The following is a 20205-nucleotide window of genomic DNA, read 5'->3' as shown; positions in this document are numbered from 1 at the left end:
ATTCAGACATGGCCATATGCAAATCAGCCTTGACCCTGTGCCTCATGGGAACAGTCCAGCCCGAACTGCCAAGCCATGTCTTCCTTGGACCGGAATCAAGCATCCTAGGACCGGTTTCTAGCTATCAGCCGTCTTCAGCCAGGATAGCTTGACTCCAGTGGTGTGGAGAGCACGGGACTCACGTCTGAGCATACCCGTCCCACTCGGGGTGACAAATGCAAAACAACAGTTGATGGACAGAATGCAGAACAATGTCATACATTCACCCCAGTACAGAGATCTGGGCCTAAATCCATCGTTTTTTTGCTCACCACACCACCCCAATTCAGACATGGCCATATGCAGATCAGCCTTGACCCTGTGCCTCATGGGAACAGTCCAGCCCGAACTGCCAAGCCATGTCTTCCTTGGATCGGAATCAAGCATCCTAGGACCGGTTTCTGGCTATCAGCCGTCTTCAGCCAGGACAGCTTGACTCCAGTGGTGTGGAGAGCACGGGACTCACGTCTGAGCATACCCGTCCCACTCAGGGTGACAAATGCCAAAACAACAGTTGATGGACAGAATGCAGAACAATGTCATACATTCACCCCAGTACAGAGATCTGGGCCTAAATCCATCGTTTTTTTGCTCACCACACCACCCCAATTCAGACATGGCCATATACAAATCAGCCTTGACCCTGTGCCTCATGGGAACAGTCCAGCCCGAACTGCCAAGCCATGTCTTCCTTGGACCGGAATCAAGCATCCTAGGACCGGTTTCTGGCTATCACACCAGCACAATTCAGGGGTGCAACAGGGTGTCAATGTGACACCCTGCCACCCTTGACTCTTTCCCTATTTTACCGAATCTGTATTTACCGATTCGGTAATTGACATTTATTTCTATGGGCCTCCAGGCCCATAGGAATGAATGGCAATTACCGATTCGGTACATACTGAATAGTAACGATTCAGTACATTTTACCGATTTTTTATCTACATAGCATTTACCAATTCGAAAATACCGAATCGGTAAAATCCGGTATTTTCGAATCGGTAAATTTCAATTACCTACATCTAGCCCTTAGTGACTGTATAAGAAAGGTGCTGTATGTTGTAAAGACACAAACATTGAGAGGAGTTGTAGTGGTTCCTTGATGATGTCTGATAGCGAGTTGACAGGTGTTGCGGTCAGTGAAATTGAATCTGCAGTCGGGCTGTCGAGTTGCAGGATGCCTTCTGGTGCTGTCACTGTGTCCTGTGGAAGTGATTTGATTGATCTGATTTGATTTTGCATTTTATAAAGCGCAACGTATGCCCAAGGGCGTCTTGGCGCTGAAATAGCCTGGAAACTAGAGTACCAACTAAAATTTTATTTTGCATGGCTAATTAGTTTTTAAACAGCCATGTTTTCAGCTGACTTCTGAGTGTGGTTCCTGATTTGCGTAGTGTAGTGTGCATGAGACATGAACATGGTAGTTTATAAAGGCCACCTCTCTGTTTGGAAAAATCAAATCTCTTGGAGGATTTGTTGCAATCACACTGGTGGTTGTCTTCTTTCGTGTTTACTGTGTTGTGGAGCAGTATGTCTAGTCTTAGAATTCATTTTATCTTAACCATGTTTTCCCTTATTTCACTTCATATAGGTTCGACTTCATTGCATTCATCTGTGTTTTGTACTTTGTGTTCTTACTGTTATTCTCTACTTCCGTTTCCCACTTCCCCTTGGATATTGAACAAAGGAAATATGTTGTAGCTTTAAGTCATGCCAGAATGTTCAGTGTTTGGAATTCTATGCATCTTTCTTTCAGGGGTGTTCTCTGTCCTCTAGGAGGCACTAAGGGCTCTTGCCAAAATAGAGTATCTTGCCTGTCCTGCCTTTGTGCTGTTTTTGACTACAACATTTTATCGTCTTATACAGGTGACACTTCAAATCCACCGTGTGTGATAATTACTCAGGCTAAAATAAAATTATAATGAAGTAACTTATCATATATGCATATAAATTCATATATGAATGCAAATTGATATTTTCCTAATAAAATTTAAATTATATTGAGGTAAATACATTTCTGTACTAGGAATGTTTCATCACTGACAATTGTCTTCTTTTCTCACAGGGTTGGCGATTGTTCGGCTGCCTGTTCTGAAAAGAGCAGGTCTGCTAGAATTTGCAAACATATAAAAGAGAAAATGACAAACGTATTCTTGTTTGGATATGATTGATGTGGTTTCATATTTAATGTTCAGACGTAGCCACGTGCTGCAATGACTGGGTCACTATATCCAGTGCTCTAATGAGACTGAGTGCGAACACTTGGGGGCTCTGCGGGCAAGGCTTTAATCAGGGAGCGGGAAACCTACAAGACGGATGCAGCGAGGAATCAGATCGAAGCAGAAAATAACATGCTCAATTTAGCCTCTAAGGGTGGGTTGAACAAACCTTGGTGATGTATTGCAGCGTTTGCTGACTCCAAGTACAAGCTGTACGATGTCTGTTTCTGTCTGCAAATACAAATCTCTCACTCAGCAGGCATAATCAGAGCTAAGTTGAGAGGAGAAATAACAGAAACTCAACAGCCCTTAGCAGCACAGCATGGCATAGAGGGATTTTAGATGCTGACATTTTATCTTTATCAGTATTAAAATGTATGAAAACATCTGAACTTTGGAAGTGCAAATATGAGCATGAAATGCATACTAACACAAAATATAAATGTATAGCAATTGCTCAATAGGAAGTGCAGTGTTTCAGTTTGCTCAGTAAAACACGATATATGTTTATTAAATTAGCTTTTTTTCGGGGAAAAGAGACGGTGCTACATTGTAAAAGGAGTATACAGTCAACGAAGCAAGTCAAACAAGCCTATTGATGTGTGCTATTGTAACCCATCTCCTTCTGCTAATGTTTTATTGACAAAAGTCAGTTTTATTTTAATTAGATCAACCTGACGTGAGCTAATCTTCATTCTAATTTCTCTATAATGACACAGAAAGGCTTACAGGAATCAATTTTTACAATACAATTTCTTATTGGTTGAAACATATAATGACTTAAATATCTTAAAAGTGGAGAAATTCATCGAGCATCAGAACCCATCAGTCACACTACTTGTCTCATTTGCTTCGCCATATTAATGATACCATTTGATTATCATACATCCAAACCAATGGCCGACCGGCTTTCATGAATGTATGACAGAAGTAGGTACCTGACGACTTAAAGTTCTTGAAATTTAACTCAGGCATTACACAGTTCGGCTATTTGCCAGGCTGATGCGTTTTAAATACTCTCCCCATCAATTATTTGGCTTCCACCCTTCTTTTCACCGTAGCGACGGGTTGTAATTAGCGGCCACATGCATCAAGCGATTTTGGAGTCGCAAACGGTGCGAATCGGAAAATTCGGCCGTTTTCGATTCCAAAATCACTTTTTGCGATGCATTAAACAATTTTTCTAAAATCGCAATTTTTAGCGATTCCTAAAAATGCGATTGCATTTAAGGAATCGCATTTGTGCGATTCCTTAAATGCAATGCATGAATGTTTTAAAAAATGCGAATTCGGAAATAGGAGGAGCAAATTAACACGAGGTTGACCCTCGTGTTAATTTGCGAAATCTTTCAAAAATGCTCAAAAAAGCATTTTTGAAAGTGTCATGTTACACACACACATGTCCTTTGGACATGTGTGTGTGAAACTTGCACTTAAAAAAACATTTCAAGGGTGCAGGGGGGGTCCTTTGGACCCCCCTCAGCACCCTTGAAATGCATTAACAATTTGCGATTCGCAAAATGAAAATCGCATAAAGTTAATGCCTTCCCATTGATTCCTATGGGCCTCTAGGCCCATAGGAATCAATGTAATGCCATTCCTTAATTGTGATTCGCAATTAAGGAATCGCAAATAAAGAAAATTAAGGAATCGGAAAAACTTTTCCAATTTCTTGATGCATAGGATTTTGCAATTCCTAAATTGCGATTCCTTAATTTTCGCAATTTAGGAATCGCAAAATCCTACAATGATGCATGTGGCCGTAACCAGCTGAAGCTCAATGGGGAAAAGACTGAGATTCTTCTCTTAGGTAAAAATAGGGACCTCTGGAAGGACACTCATTGGCCGCAATCCCTGGGGGCTTTTCCTACACCAGCTACCCAGGTTAGAAACTTAGGGGTGCACATCGATGACACATTATCGATGAAACAACAGGCCAATAAAGTAGCTGGCATCTGCTTTACAATTCTTAAATGGCTGCGCAAGATTATATGGATGCTGCCCTCGGTCACCCAGAAGACCGTAGTCAATGCCCTCATTACATCACGGCTTGACTACGGTAACATCCTTTACCTGGGTTCCAACCAAGCTGTTATTAGACGTCTCCAGCTTGTCCAGAATTCTGCAGCCAGGCTGTTGTGCAAAATCCCTAGAACAGCGAGGATTTCTAAACACCTTAAGGACTTACATTGGCTCAGGGTGGAAAACCGGGTACGGTTCAAGGCCCTGAGTTATGTGTTTAAAATAAAGGCAGGTACCGCACCAAAGTATCTGCAAAAACTGGTTAGGCCTTATCTCCCCACACGCAATCTCCGCTCCTTAAATGCAGCGAATTTTGCAGTGCCCAGATTTAGACTGGCTAGAGTCGGAGGGAGGTCCTTTTCCTTTTTGGGACTGACCCTTTGGAACTCCCTTCCTCTTGTTATACGAAAGGAGGAAAACTTTGCCAACTTCAGGAAAAGCATTAAGACCTGGCTTTTCAATAAATAATCTGGTCTCTAGTCGTTTTTGCTTTTGTACAGCTCTGGTTCCATAGGCCTGGCGCCGGGAAACCCTTTGTGGGTATCTGTGCGCCTTACAAATGCAAAAAATAAATAAATAAATAAATAAATAAATAGGGTTTTATTTGCATACAGATATTTCCATAATTAGTGAAACCTTGCAGTGGTATGCTTTTACCAGATGGGCGTTCTGCGAAAATGTCTTTCCCGTCTTCCAGCCCATATTTGTTCCTTGCTAGTATTGACCTTAATACTAGTGCGTTTTGATTACTCTAACTCTCTTTTCTTAGCCCCAGGTATCGGCCAGTTGTCTCGGCTGCAGCATATTCAGAATCTGACAGTTCAGCTTGCTCCTCAAACGCCCCATAGCTCCTCATCTACACTAGCTCTGGATGCTCTGCATTGGCTACCTGTTTCCAAGCATATTGAATTCAACACTCAGATACGTATTTCAGGCCTTCGGCCAATGTAACCCTCTGTACCTGAAACAGAAATTCGTCAAATATGCTCCCAAGGGTAGGGGTAGATCATCTTGCAACTTCCTGGCAACATCACAAAATAAAATGATGGACAGAGGTTTGAACATTCTAAAACACTCACCCTCAGTCACAGACCTGGGTTTAACCCTTCATTATTTGCTCGCCACGTCACCCCAGTTTCGACCCAGCCATAAGCAAATCAGTCTTGGCCCTGCTCCCCATGGGAAAAGTCCAGCCAAAACAGCCAAGTCAGGCCCTTTCTGGACCGGAAACAAGCACCCTGGGACCGGTTGAGGGTATCACCTATGTTGGTTATGTTAGTTATGCTTTGATGATCAACTGTTAAGTATATGTGTTTTTTCGAGTGTAATATGTATTTCAGGGTGGGTTGTTTATATTACTTCACATGTTTTTTTGTCTACAAGTGTGTAGGATGGTCATTGGGAGTTCACATTTTGTTTTTTTTAGAAAATCATTTTTGGTTTATAGTAAACCAATGCTTTTTAATTTGATTTACTTTTTCAGTTTTTCTGGAGCGTTAGCTGTTTAATACACTTTTTCAGGTTTTTATAATGGTTCCTACATACTTTGGATTGCTTTGATACAGAAAGACTGCAGCTACAGAATTAAATGTATTATTTATTATTACTACAGAATATTATTTATTTTTTTAGCTTTGGGTGGTAAATGTAATTTTAAAATATTTGTGTTAATATTATGTGATTGTTATGTGGAAGTTTTTGGTTTATTGTAATTTTTTTATGTGACGTATTTAATTTGTTTTTTAAATTTAGTGTCTAATTGTCACATTTTATTTTCAATAAATGATATGTAATTTTCTTATATCAGTCTATATTAACACTGGTATTGTAATTGATTTTTGACTGATGTAAAAAAAATATTATATATATCACTTAAAATAAAAAATGTTTGTTTTGTTGGTTTAGAATTTATCATAGTTTTTGAGGATTGTGGAAGGTTACTATTCATTTTAAAACATGCATTAGCAGTCATGTCTAAGTAATCTACTCCTTTGAAATGAATGAAGAGTTTGACTCTAAATTGTAGCATATCACACATTCTTTTAATTGTTTTCAAAGTTTAGGGGCAATTTGGGTAACAGATCGTTCCATTCTTAGTTGTTGGCAGCTTTACTCTTTTTGTAATGATTCTATAAATTTGTAAAGTGTAAGTTGGGCTCTGCCTAATGTGCATTGGAAGGTATTGTGCCATCCCTCCACTGTGTTGTTTCTTTTGGCTTCCTCTGCATAGGTGCTGTTATAGACATTGCACCATGATATTTAGAATTTCGGTTGGCATCTGTGTCCTTTGCCAACACAAGTGTCTTCGAAATAGTCTATTAGGGGGAGGTTTGTCTTCAATTTGTTGGTAGAAATGGCTTTCTCTTGGTAAATTGTAGTGGTTGGCTAACTTTGTGACATGGACATGGGCTAGTGCTATCATTTTTATTTCAAATGCAGATTGCCTCTTTGTAGAATATTCTATATCAGGGGCCTCATTATGATGTTGGGCGGAATCACTTCCACCATACACCGCATCTGCGGTCCCGACTGCCACATTAGGATGCGCCCGAACACTGTTTGGTCACATTCCTTGATTTTACTATGGGAGCATGCATTCCAGCAGTAAACCGGTGCTCTCTGCACCCCGTGGCAGGCACCTCAAGGTGCCTTTCACAAGGTGCAAGGATCAACAGGGGGCAACCATAGGTGCCCCCTCAGCCTCCAACCGAAGGCCGTGCCCTCAAGTGGGCCCTGTTGGGGGGGCCCCCTTAGATGCTTACCGACATCGTTTCCATGTTGGACAGGCCGGCATGGAATCCATGTCAGAAAGCGTCATTGTAGTCATCGGAAGCCAGCTGGAATGAGCAAACAGATTATTTTCCGACCGCCTCCATTGTAATATGGCCCTAGGAAAGTAATCCTATGGGCACGTTACGATGCGGCTCAGAAGGTTCCAACCTTGTAATCGGGCCCCTAGTGCAGATTTTTGGGGGTGTCTCCATATAGTTTGATTGAAATTATAGTAACAGGCTTGTATGGCTCTGTGGGGGTATATTTTTAGAATGGTTTTAATCATGGCTTACTTAGTCTATGATTTTTATCGGGGTTAGTAATTATTTGTTTTGTGTTTGCGATGGGTTAGGAGCTCATAGTGCTGCTTTGTTTATTTGGTAGTAGAGTATATATGAAAGGGATATTTTGTATTTTGATATTCACCATGTATAGTGTATATCTGAGTGAACGGTTTGGGACACATTGTGAAGGTCCCATCCATTATCCAAGTTTCACATTGTTTCAATTTTAGTAAGTTATCTGCCGTAAAGAATATAAGAATTTTGTTTTTCATTATTTAGGTTGTCATGTAAAAGGAAAGGTTCTTCTTTATGTGTCATTGTTAGGTGTTCAGGTATGTGTATGTGATCTTCTAGGGGCTGGTGGGGTACTGCTGGTGGCTCTTTTAGTTCATGCAATTAAATATTTTAAAATGGGGATAGGTGGTAGTTAGCCTGTTATGGGTTTGGGGACTTTAAGGAGTTTGTTTGTGGGTTCCTGGGAGCTAGAGCTTGCCTCTCTCATATCTTGCAACATCTCCCTTACACGATTTCTGTTTAATTTGAAGGGTGGTTGTGCTCTTTTACATGAATTATGACATCTTTTTTGTAGTTGCCGTCCCATAGCATGCATTAGAATTATATTGAGTTCATTTTGAGTTTATACTATTTGTTGGTACAGTTTCTTGGCTGTAGGTGTAGCCCATGTGATTTAGTAACTGTTTTCCCTTTTGCAAAGTGATATGCTTTGCAGCTTCTGTCATTGTATCTGAAAGTATTGTAATAGTATAAATATATAGAACATTTTAATGATTTTATATTTATTATTTACATTTAAAATGATGCCATCACTTTTATTTTGTATACTTACATGGATTTTGTGTATGGTTTGCAGCTTTTCTGTTGGGGTGTTCTTACATGGAGCTGGTGTTTTGTTTTCTGTTGGAGGAAACATTGTTAGTTTCACTTTAAGTGTTAATTTGTTGTTAGTTTCTTGATGTTGCAGTCATTTTTTGGGTGAGTTTATACTCATACATTTGTATTCATTTATGTATACTCACTTTTTTATATCTCGTTAATGCTTTTGGATAGTTGCTATTTTCAGGAAGTTCATCACTGTTTCCAGCCTTGGCTTTTTCTTTTAGAAAGTCTTTATAAAAATATATAAGTTGAATAGGATTTTATTAATTACTAGTTTTTTAATATTTATAAGATTAATACAAATTACTGTTGGACCTGGCCCTGCAGCGTTACCCCCAACTGTTTTGCATCCCTCCTCCTCTTTTTGCTGAATTAGTTTTTGTTGGCTGGACTACTCTGGGCACTTTACCACTTCTAACCAGTGCTAAAGTGCATGTGCTCTCTGCTTAAAACATGGTAACATTGGCATGTCCACAATTAGAATATTTAATGTACTTATAAATCCCTAGTAAATTGCACCACATGCCCAGACCTTCCTTTTGTATACATGTACATCACCCCTAAGGTACGCCCTAGGCATGGCCAAGGGCTAGTGCAGTGTATTTAATAAGTTGAACATGTATTGGTAAGTTTTACATGTCCAGTTAGAGAAAAACTCTTCAATTTATTTCTCACGACTGCAAGGCCTATCTCTCCCATAGGATAACATTGAGATTACCTTATTACATATTATAAGTGTCATTTCCAAATGGGAAAATATATATATTTCAATTTTAGCATGTTAAGGCTCACAATTTAAAATCAAAATTTGTGGGGAGAGTATGTTGCCTAATGGCTAGGGTGGTCAATCTCAAATCTGGAGAACCAGGTTTGAGTTTTGACAGTGATGCTTATCATCCTGTGATTCTGGGCAAATCACTTATTCTCCCCATGCCTAACAAAAAATGAATGTGTCCTTGTGTAATGCAACTGGTGCTCATCTAAAGCGCTCTGATGCCTTATACCTTTGGGTCATGTTTGTGCTATATAAAACTCCGGGGAAAAAAAAGCTGGAATTTAAGTTGTAAGTCTGAAAATGCCACTTTTAGAAAGTTGCAAAAAGGGCAATTAATGGACAGAATGCTGAACAATGTCATACATTCACCCCAGAACAGAGATCTGGGCCTAAATCCATAGTTTTGTTTGTTCCCCATGCCATTCCAGCTCAGACGCAGCCATATGCAAATCATGGGAAAAGTCCAGCCTGAACTGTGAAGGCAGATCCTCCATGGACTGGAAACAAGCATCCTAGGTTTTGGGGTTTCACGCCTCATCACCCAGGCTAGCTTGACTCCAGTGGCATGGAAAGCACGGGACCCATGTGAGGGCAAACCCGCCCCACTAGGGGTGACAAATACAAAAAGAATAATTGATGGATAGAATGCTGAACAATGTCATAAATTCACCCCAGTACACAGATCTGAGCCTAAAGCCGTTAATTTCTTGCTCCCCATGCCATTCCAGTTCAGAAAGTTGGCACTTTCTTACTTTGACCATTCTGTGCCTTCTGCCTCTCTCTGAATACATGTCTGAGATAGGTATCAGCTGGGCCTTGTGCATTCCCTCTAGACATCCACACACAATGGGAGCTTAGGTGTGACTTGACATGCCTTAATGGGCCATTAATTGGCTTAATGAGGGGCGAGCTAAGCACAGACCTACTTGCACCTGAATAGGCTGTGCCCTGTCTCCGCACAATAGGCCCAGTGACCCTGTGTTGTCATTCCAGCCAGTGTGGAGCCTGGCTATCGAGAGAAGGGGATTCCCTGCACTTCTGCACTTCAAAGTCACTGTCTACAAACTTCTCCCACGTTCCAGAACCACAGCAGCAAAGTATAAATAGTAGACCTCAGACACTACCACTTCAATGCACTTCTGGATCTTTGGAAACTCTGGACTCCTGGATTGCTGTGCTGATTTGCTGCCCCCTCGCCTGGAAGTTAAAAGGACTCGACATGCATCTCTACAACCCAGAACCCAAAGTGACTCCAAGGGCCAACTGATTGGTTTCCTGTATTCTGAAGTCTCAGGGACACAAAAGACTTCCATCCAACCTGCTTCTGTACCGGGACTCTGCCACCTGTGAGTCTGCCCTGCCAGGTGTTACCCCCCCAGTCTTGGAACCTTGGAAGTGGTTCTAAGGTGCTCTGCCCTCTGTGGTCCTCATCGAAACCCACCATGAAGTCTGCAAAGCAATGCTCCGCAGACTGCACACTAGGATTTAAGGTCCCGTGTTCAGCAAGCCCAAGTGGGTCCCTGTAGCCAGCCCGAGCTTTATTGCGGTTGTTCCACTTTTCTCAGATAAGAAGTTGCTATGTATGCTTTAGTTTTGCATAGAATTATTATCTGAAATGCTGTGTACTGTCCACATATGCAGTGCTGTTTGTTCACATAACTTTTGGCTGCGTCTTGGTAAATGTTAGTGTTAACACTGTGACCAATATCCATATATGTGTGTGTACACTCCATACATAGGTACCCTAGCAGAGGAAGGAGACAACAGCCTCCAGTATTCCATCCTTTTCGAGACCTACAAGCAATTGAAGAAAGAGATGTCATCAGGAGGTTGTGTCTCAAGAGGCTGACAATATATGATTTATGTAACCAGTTGGAGCCTCATTTACGTCCTTGAAGGACCTATCCCACATCTTTGACACCAGTGGTGAAACTCATGGCAGCACTGCATTTCCTGGCCACAGGTTCATTTCAGTACACTGTGGCTATATCTGGTGGTATGTTACAACCTATGTTCAGTTGCATGCTATGTGATGTGCTTTCAGCACTGATGAGACAAATGGATAACTACATTCAGTTCCCTAGATGTGAAGATTTGGCAAATGTGTAGGGTGACTTTCATGGATTAGGTTGCATCCCACATGTGGTTGGAGCTATTGATGGCACATATATTGCCTTAATACCACCGCAAGCTAGAAAAAAGGTATTTAGGAACAGGAAGCACTTTCATTATATGAACGTGAAAGTGGCATGTTTAGCAGATTTATATGTCTCACACATCTGTGCCAGATTCCCAGGATCTCCCCATGACTCCTTCATACTGCGGAACAGCACTATACCCCAGTTGATGTCACAACTACTACTGCAGAGGGCCATACTTGTTGGTGAGTTTGATGTGTCCAACCTTTGTATATGTGATATCTAGTCACATCTTCTGCAAATGTGTGACTCATCATTGCACAAAGGTGTGTCTTCCATCTAAGAGACTCAGCGTATCCCAACTACCCATGGCTGATGACACAGCTGAGGACTCCAACAACGCCAGGGGGAAGTCTGCTTCAGTGAGGCCACTTGTAGAAGAAGACAGCCATTGGAGCTGGCATTTTGGCTCCTGAAGGCCAGATTCAGATGTCTGGATAAGTCTGGGGAATCCCTCCTCTATTCACCCGGGAAGGTGTATCAGATCACTATGGCCTGCTGCATGCTCCACAACCTGGCACTGCAACATAAAATCCCTCTTATCGCAAAGGATGGATACCAGCATAAGCCATTGTGTGAGGATCCTGAAATGCCAAGTAATGAGGATAGTGGTAAAATGTGTCGACATGCGTCAAGAGCTTATCAACAACTACTTCTCATGAGTGTAAGTATGCTGTAATATGTACTTACTTTGACTGTTGCAGTGACTGTTGTTGTGAAGCTATGATGTGGATGTTCATGGATACTTGTTAGGTATGTACAGCTGTGGGAAACTGTGTGCCCTACTGTATGTGGAGGAAGGTCTTGAGACATGCACACATTGTTTATGTCACTTTGTGTAGTTGACATTTACCCATGTACTGTGTACTCCAGAAGTAGACTGTGATTGGTGTCCGATGTATGGTTTCCTAGCTAATCTCTATCTCTGTATTGGTCTGTTGTAGGTGCCTTCACCATGTCATCTTCATTTGGACATTACAGAGCTGTGACAGCAGCAGGTATATGATGCTGTTTTGAAGTATGAAGTGGACAGGGAATGTTCCGCGGAATGTCTGGCACAGTCTTTGGGTGTACTACTCTGGTAAAAAGCCAGCTTCCACAGCGATAGGATGGAAGTTGCTGATATTCCATTGGACTTGTTTGCTGTCGTGTGGTGGTCCCTTAGCAATATGTGTGCCATCATGTTCTCCAACACAATGTTCTTGTTTGGTGAAATCACGCTAGCGTCTCTTTACATTGACTAAGTCCTCAATGTGTACGAACTGGGTATAGCTGTTGATTTGTGTCATTATTGTATGCCACAGAAGTTGTGGCATACCACGAAAACATATTTGTGACATTCCACCAGATACAGCAACACTAGATTGGAATGAACCTGTGCTCATAAACATTTGTACAGACATGTTCTGGTTCCATGTTTTCAATGAAGTAGGATTCCTTGTGTGAGGTTGTCAATATGGCTCCAGCTGAATCCATGAACCAATTGGGATTTGCCTACTCTAATTGGCATTGTCAGATTGTTGAGGTCTGCACATGACATTTCGAGTTACTGACACAGATCATGTCAGCGATGTATTATTTAACTGTGTTTTTGACATTATGCCAGCCTAAGGTTGGTATTATGGAATAAAGATGTCATGAGACTATACACATGTATTTCTGTGTTGGGGTGACATAGTTGTGATACTCAGTTGCAGATTGTTGATATTCCACATGCCCATGCTTACACAGGTAGCTTCTACTTACATAAGGTAATTCACAAATGGATAAAGTCATTATTTCCTAGATGAATGATACTACATGAGCTAATGATTATGTGACAAGTGAATGTAATGCCATGTTCAATGTGAAAATATAAACCTTAATATACATTGAAATAGTGACAAGACAGGAGTGTAGTTGTCAGTGTCGGTGGATGAAACCATAGCTGTAGGAGCCACATTGTCTGAAGTCCAAATTTCAACATAGTCATCCCATCAGAAATGCAAATGTGTACAGGAATAGTCAACAAGTGAAAGTGTTGCACTCAAAGGAGGACATTAGGGGAGACGTTTCTTACTGGCTGTGTTGGGTGCCTTTCCAACTGAATTTTATTGGACGCCCCTGTCCACAAGGTTGAGGGTAGATCCACTGCTGCAGGCTTAGGGGAGTTTAAGGAGTCTTCCCTTGATAGGGCCGCCCTTCCTGTGGCTGCCGCAGATGTAGAAGGGCCAGATATAGTTGGACTACAGGAAGGGGTAGATGGCGGGGGAAACCCTGCAGAGTGCGGTGTTAATGTACCTCAGCACCCCGATGAGCTGGTCCATGTTGTTGATGTGAGAGTCCAGCGTCTGGTCTATGAACCTTTAAGCTGCTTCATCTCCCAGAGTTCCACAGGTACCTGAGACATAACTCCTTGGGAGTCTTCATAGACTCCCAGGATTGGGTGATGTTGGCCTGGGTGTCAGTGGCACCAGTAGCTTCACTTAGCAGGACCAAAGTTACCATCCTACCACCCCTGCCCCACGGGCCTATGTTCATGGGCCTGCCAGCACACTCCCACTTGCTCCTCAATCCTCAGTGAGTGTGTCGTCAATCCTCACATCCGGTAGTGGGACTGGGGTACAGGAGATATTGCTGCTGGTGCTAGGTCTAGCAGTTATTGGGGCAGAGGTTAGCTGAGGTGGGAGTGGTGGTTGTGGCCATAGTGAGACTTACTGTATCCATATGCCCAGGCTGCCCAGCTGGGTCAGGTTGGTCCTCCACATCCATGTGTCCAGGAGATTTTGCTTTCACTGGAGGCTTGATCCAGAGAGGAAGGTGGAATATGGGAGGTGTCCTGAGTGGTGTCAGATGTAGTGTCTGGATCGACCTGTTCAGACAAAGAGTAAAATGTTATTGTTGTAAGTGTGGTATGTACATCCATATCATTTGGTACACGGTGAGTTCAGGCCTGGGAGGGACAAAAAGGTTTGATTTCGACATAGTGAACTTTTCCCGTTGTGTTTGACTCATTTGCAAGTATTTGGGGGACATCCATTACATGAAATGTTATTGGCCTGATTATTTGCTGTACTGATATGCTTCATGTTGACATGAGGGATGGACATGGCATCTCCCAATTACTTTAAGCCAACACAGTGTAGAAGTTACATGTGTATTAGTAAATTCCAAATTCTAGGTGTGTACAATACAGGCATACACATTAATTGGTAGTAGATTTAGCTCTGGTATTCATGTGTGCTTTGCAGTGTCAATTAGTCCACAGCCATTTCATATCAGCTTGGTAATCTCGGTGCCTTACTGATATTTCAGTTACACACTTGTTATGGTGTCACTAATTTCCAGTTTCTTTTCATTTATGGAGAGCAGACGAACTTCAGGCTGAGTAGGCAGACATGTGCCCGAGCAAAGCATTGTGTACAAGGTGCTCAGTCCATTTCACCTGGGGATCAGTGGTGACATGGCTGACAAGTGAGTGAGGAAAAACAATACTGGTGCCTCCTGATCACAGAGGTAGTGTGCCTCATGGAAGTTGAAGTCATTTTAATCTCTTCTACCCCACACTCGGCCAATGGTTAACTGGCTGTGAGGTGAACTTCAGCAGTGGCATGGCTGACAAGTGAGTATGGATAAACAGCACTAGTACGTCTTGTTAAGTGTTTAAGCAACAAGGCCTCATAGTTGTTGTATTTATTTCAATCTCTCCTATCCCACACTCGAACAATGGTTATCGGACTGTGAGGTAACCTGAGTATGGGCAAACAGCACCGGTGCCTCTTGGTAAGTGTTCAAGCAACAGGGCCTCATGGTAGCTGTGCACATAGCACAGTTCAAACACGTGTAGCATAGAATAGCGTAGTGCAGCGGTAATTTTTTGCTTGCTCGCGGTCCTCAACGTCAAGTTGGCGACCGCGAGCAAGCAAAATGACATCCCGGCTAGACTTTTTCCTCGTTCACGATCAGCAACATCAAGTTGCCGATCGCGATCATGGAAAATAAACCTCCCGGCGAGATTCTCAAGGCGTGGAGGTCAGGTTTCTCATTGCAAGTGGTCGTGTATGCTTGCGACCGCTCGTGATGAGAAACTACCAGTCTGCATTGAGAAAGCTGCTCCACAAGTAAAAATCTACTCTATCGGCAGAAAACTACAGCTCGCACTGTGCAAGATGCCATTATCAATGATTGCACAATGCCGGATGCTTGTCCGCACTGTGCAATCATTGAATACGGCATCTTGCACAGTGTGAACAGGGTACTACACAGTTCGCGTAGTGCTAAGCGCAGCTTGCGAAGTGCACTTCGCACAGCTACGCGTAGCGCTACTTCGCGAACTATGCCCAGCCCTAGTTAACTGACTGTGTGGTGAACCTCAGTAGAGACATGGCTAACAGGCAAGTATGGACGAACAACACTGGTGCCTCCTGTTCAGAGTTAGAGGTTGCGGGCCTTATGGTATTTGTAGTCATTTCATTCACTCTTACCAAACACTTGATCAATATTTAACTGCCTGAGAGGTGAACCTCAGTAGTGACATGACTGACAAGTGAGTAAGGACAAACTACACTGGTTCCTCCTGTTAAGTGTTCAAGCAGCAGGGCCTTATGGTAGTTGTAGTCATTTCAATTTTGACTTTCCAACACTAGCAAAACTGGCTTGTGTTACATACCTGTTTGCAAAATGTAGTTGTGGTGGGCCATACTTTTAAACATTTGCACATCTAATGGGTCCTGGTATGTTTATTCGATGGTTTACATACCTGTTTGCAAAATGTAGTTGTGGTAGGCCATACTTTTAAACATTTGCACATCTAATGGGTCCTGGTATGTTTATTCGATGGTAAGCATTCCTACATGTGGGATATAATGGAGGCTGATATATGTGAACTTATGTGCAGGGCTATAATTGTAACTGGTGATCACATATCTCTGATACTTTGGCTACTGCATATAGAAAAAGTAGATAAGGAACACAATAGTAAGAGCTGAGATGTGTGCACACAACACATTGATATGTTGGGGCAGTTGGTGTGGTGATACTTGCCAGTTTCCATCCCCCTGAGTATTCCTGTCAAGCCCTCAAAATGTAGGATGGTGTACCCCTTCTCTTCCCAGTGTGTGAGCTCCAACGGTGAGCCGGGAGGACCACCGCCAGTTTTCTGAGCAGCAAGGTGGTGCTTGGAGACTAGGTTCTTCACCCTCACTCTCAGGTCATGCCACCACTTCCTTTTGCATGCAGGGTGGTATCTACATCCTACATTGTTGAATATACTATTCCACATTTCATTCTTCCAGGCAAGAGAAATTTGTTGGACTTGAGCTCTATAAATGTGTGGCTCCACTCTAATGATTTCATTCCCCATCACTGACATCTCAATGTCAGAAAAACATGGATTTGTGGCAAGTGACATGTAAATTAAATAAAGTGAGTGAGAGTTATGAAAATGAATATTGCCTTTACACCAAGGAAATATGTAGAAAAAAGTTAAAAATACATGTGTGTGATGGGATTGTGTGAAAAGGGCTAACTTATGTGACTGCTGATGCTGCTCTCAGTTGCTGTGATGCTGTATAGAGTCTATATGATCCTGGTCTGGGATGGTTTGTGCTTTATAGTGTGACTTGTAGGTGTGTCCACTTTGGCAGTGGCCATCAGCTGTGTTGTTTTTTCCTGCATCCAATATGCACTGTTGTGGTACTTCACTGAATCAGTAGCGCTGTGCCCAAGCGTTGTTATGAAACTAGTGACAAAGGACTGCCAGTACAGTGGTTTCATCATAATCTGCTCAGCAGTGGTAGCACAGTCGAGATGGGGGTCAGAGTCGCTATCAGCAACATTTCTGACCACTGCAGCACAAGAGAACGTTTCTCTGACCACTATAGCCCATACGGAGAACACGCCGACCACTGCTGTTGGCTATTTGCCCTGCATGAATCATAATCTAGTGATGGTAACTTCACAGCCTCACCAATCGGAATTGGACTTCAGCCCTGGTAGTCGGACGGTTGGTCGGTCCTGCATGATAATCAGCCCCTAAGTTCTATTCCTCTAACTAGGTGTGGTATCTTTATGTTTGGTGTTTTCACTGTTTTACAGTTTGAAGTGTTGCACAAATACTTAACACACAGCCTTCTAAGTTAAGTCTGCCTGCTCTCTGCCAAGCTACCAGAGGGGGAGCACCGGTAAATCCTTGATGTGTATCTGGCTTAAGCTGACTAGATTGTGTTTCCTACTTAGACAGGGTACTTACTTCTGCCAACAAGAAACCCAATTTCTAATAGTTACATTTTAATGCAAATACAAGTTTTACTTACGTGATACATCTGTTAGAGTTTTCTTGTCTTGCAGTGTTTGTTGTTTTTGAAGTAGTTTGTTGTTTAAATTAAAGTTCCTTTTATATTGTTGATTTAATTGTTTGTTTGTTTGATTTTATTTCACTAGTTAGTTTAGTTATAGTTTGAATTATTTTTGTTTGCTTGTTCCTATTTTAAACGCTGATTTAAGCATTATTTTTGTTTTACAATGTATAGTTTGCTGCTTTTTAATATAAGTTAATGTACATATGTATATTTAGTAATATACAGGTTGCAGTATAAACGTTTCTAGTTTATGCTAATATTTTTTGGGGTTCCATTGTTATAATTTTCTGGTTGTAATTTTTGGGGGTTGACAATTAAGTGTAATATATTTGTGTTTAAGTATGTGTATACAATGTTATTTTTCAGTACTTGTTTCATGTTAAAAGTGCATTTTAAAAAATATATATTTATGGGTGATTATTTGGTTATTGTGGCAATATTATTCCATCGATATTGTGTGCTTTGATATTGTTGACATATTATATTTTTATTTATAGGTAACAATATTTTTATATCTGATATTTTTCTTTCTATAGTAAAAAATTGATAGTTTTAACAACAATATTTTGTTCCCAATATTTGTGCTTGTATGGGAAGGTAATATTGTTATGACTGATATTTCATTTCATATATTTTTTGTATTTTGATATTGTATACATCAATATTATGTCAGCGATTCCTTGAAGTGCGAGATTTACAGGCACTTTACTGACAGCAGCATCTCCCATTCCTGTACCTCACATTTGCCATGGTAGTTGCAAATGTTTTTATGTTTTGCTGGCATTCAGAGCCACCTGGTAGACTTAAAAAATCTGCTGGAGTGGCACAGTGGTGATTTCTCTGTGAAGAACCTCATAGGACCCTGATTGCAAAGGTAGCACAATTGGGGTTGTGAATTGCATCCAATAATTAGTGGGTACACAATTTACAGATAACTCTTAGGGCCTGATTTAAAGCGAAGTGGATCAAGTCCCGTCGTGGCTTTTTTGGCAGTCTTCCTGCCGGCCAGCTTGGCGGTCGGCACGCCCTATTTAGATGTTAGCAGGTCCATACACGAAAGACCACTGTGGTCTAGCCATTACTGCAAAGAAATCTTGACTGCGTCTACGCCGGTATAGTCAAAAGTGGCTGTTGGAGGAAGGCCACCAGTTTTCCCACCGGGCCATCATGATGGACCATCCCACTGACTTGGAGGTAAATCGTCCACATCTGATTTGCGGAATGGAAGGTCTATAAGGCAGAAACTCACCATTTCTCACACACTTCCTGTTATACCATGGATGGTATCTTCCAAGTCCTGCTGCTTGATGACAAACAAAATCAACACCATCATTAATGCAATCAACGATAAGCTACACTCTTACCCTGTGACCTATTGACTTGTCTGTTATCTTACAAACAATAGCATATCAATGTTCAATGCAAAATGTCTGGATTGCTGATGTTTAAGACATTTAAAAAAAACACACCTGTATGATGATATTGTGTGTATAAATTTGGTGCAGGCTGCCTTAAAAAAATGGCCACTTACTCAAAAAAGGATATCCAAATAAAAATCAAAAAGTCACCACACAGGTGTATTTAAAGAAATTCCTAGATTGCCCACATTAAAAACATTTGCAACACACATCATAAAGATAAGTGCACTGTAACATGATGTTGAAATTGCATTAGACAAGCTGTAACCTTTACCTTAGAAATTATCTATAAAATGAATGTCTGTCACAAATTAGAAGTGCTCAACATATACATCCATGCAACAATTCCCATTGTCTTGTCCTGTACTGTATTCAATTTCAAGAGTCGAAAAATATTTCATACTGATCAATCAAGGTGAAATACACATACCTGTAGTAACACATCTAAATAACATTTGTAACATCAATTAGTTGTTGTAAGTGGCCATTACTATGATTAATGCCTGCACCTAAATTCAAATGACCTTCACATTCATTGTTAACCAGTGTATGCACTTAAGAAAGTAGACATAAAAAATCAGTCTATTACCTGCCATCATGGTAAAGAAAAATAAGTACTTCACATTTTATTCTGAAACATTGATAGGAATACAAAAATGGCTAGGGAAAATGAATGCCAAAACTAATTTGGTCAAATCAAAAGTATGTATTCTACAAAATGAGATAAGACTCTCAAAAGATTAATTCAGTCAAATGACAGTCCATAAAGCAGAGCATATGCACGTTTGTCAGTGCCACAATGCTTGCCTCCAAAGAAACTGCCAAAGGGATCCTCCTCAGGTATGGGCATCTAGTGAGAAGACCAAGCATGTCTAAGTTGCAGTTGGTAGACTTCTTGTCATGCCCATCAATACTAGTGAGTAGTCACCGGAGGAGGCCTCTGAAGAAGATGTTGAGTTGCTGGCCACATCTGTTGTACTCCCTTCACCCTTTTGCAACTGGGTCTCTCGGTGTCTGTGGTGTCCGTACCCAAACCACAGTGGCTAGCTGTTTCCCCGCCTGTGTTGGCACCTTCACCTGCTCTAGATGATGCTGAAATGACATATACAATACATGTATTGAATCTGAGTACAAAAGCTGATCATGACCTTTGATCACAAAATACTTTCCAAGTTTTCAGATTTCACCTGCTTCAAGGCTCTCAAACTGTGCTTCTGCAATTGCATAAGTTCATACATGCACG

Source organism: Lissotriton helveticus, chromosome 2_1, assembly GCF_964261635.1.
Source record: "Lissotriton helveticus chromosome 2_1, aLisHel1.1, whole genome shotgun sequence".
Lineage (NCBI taxonomy): Eukaryota > Metazoa > Chordata > Amphibia > Caudata > Salamandridae > Lissotriton > Lissotriton helveticus.
Note: the sequence above shows the minus strand (reverse complement) of the source record.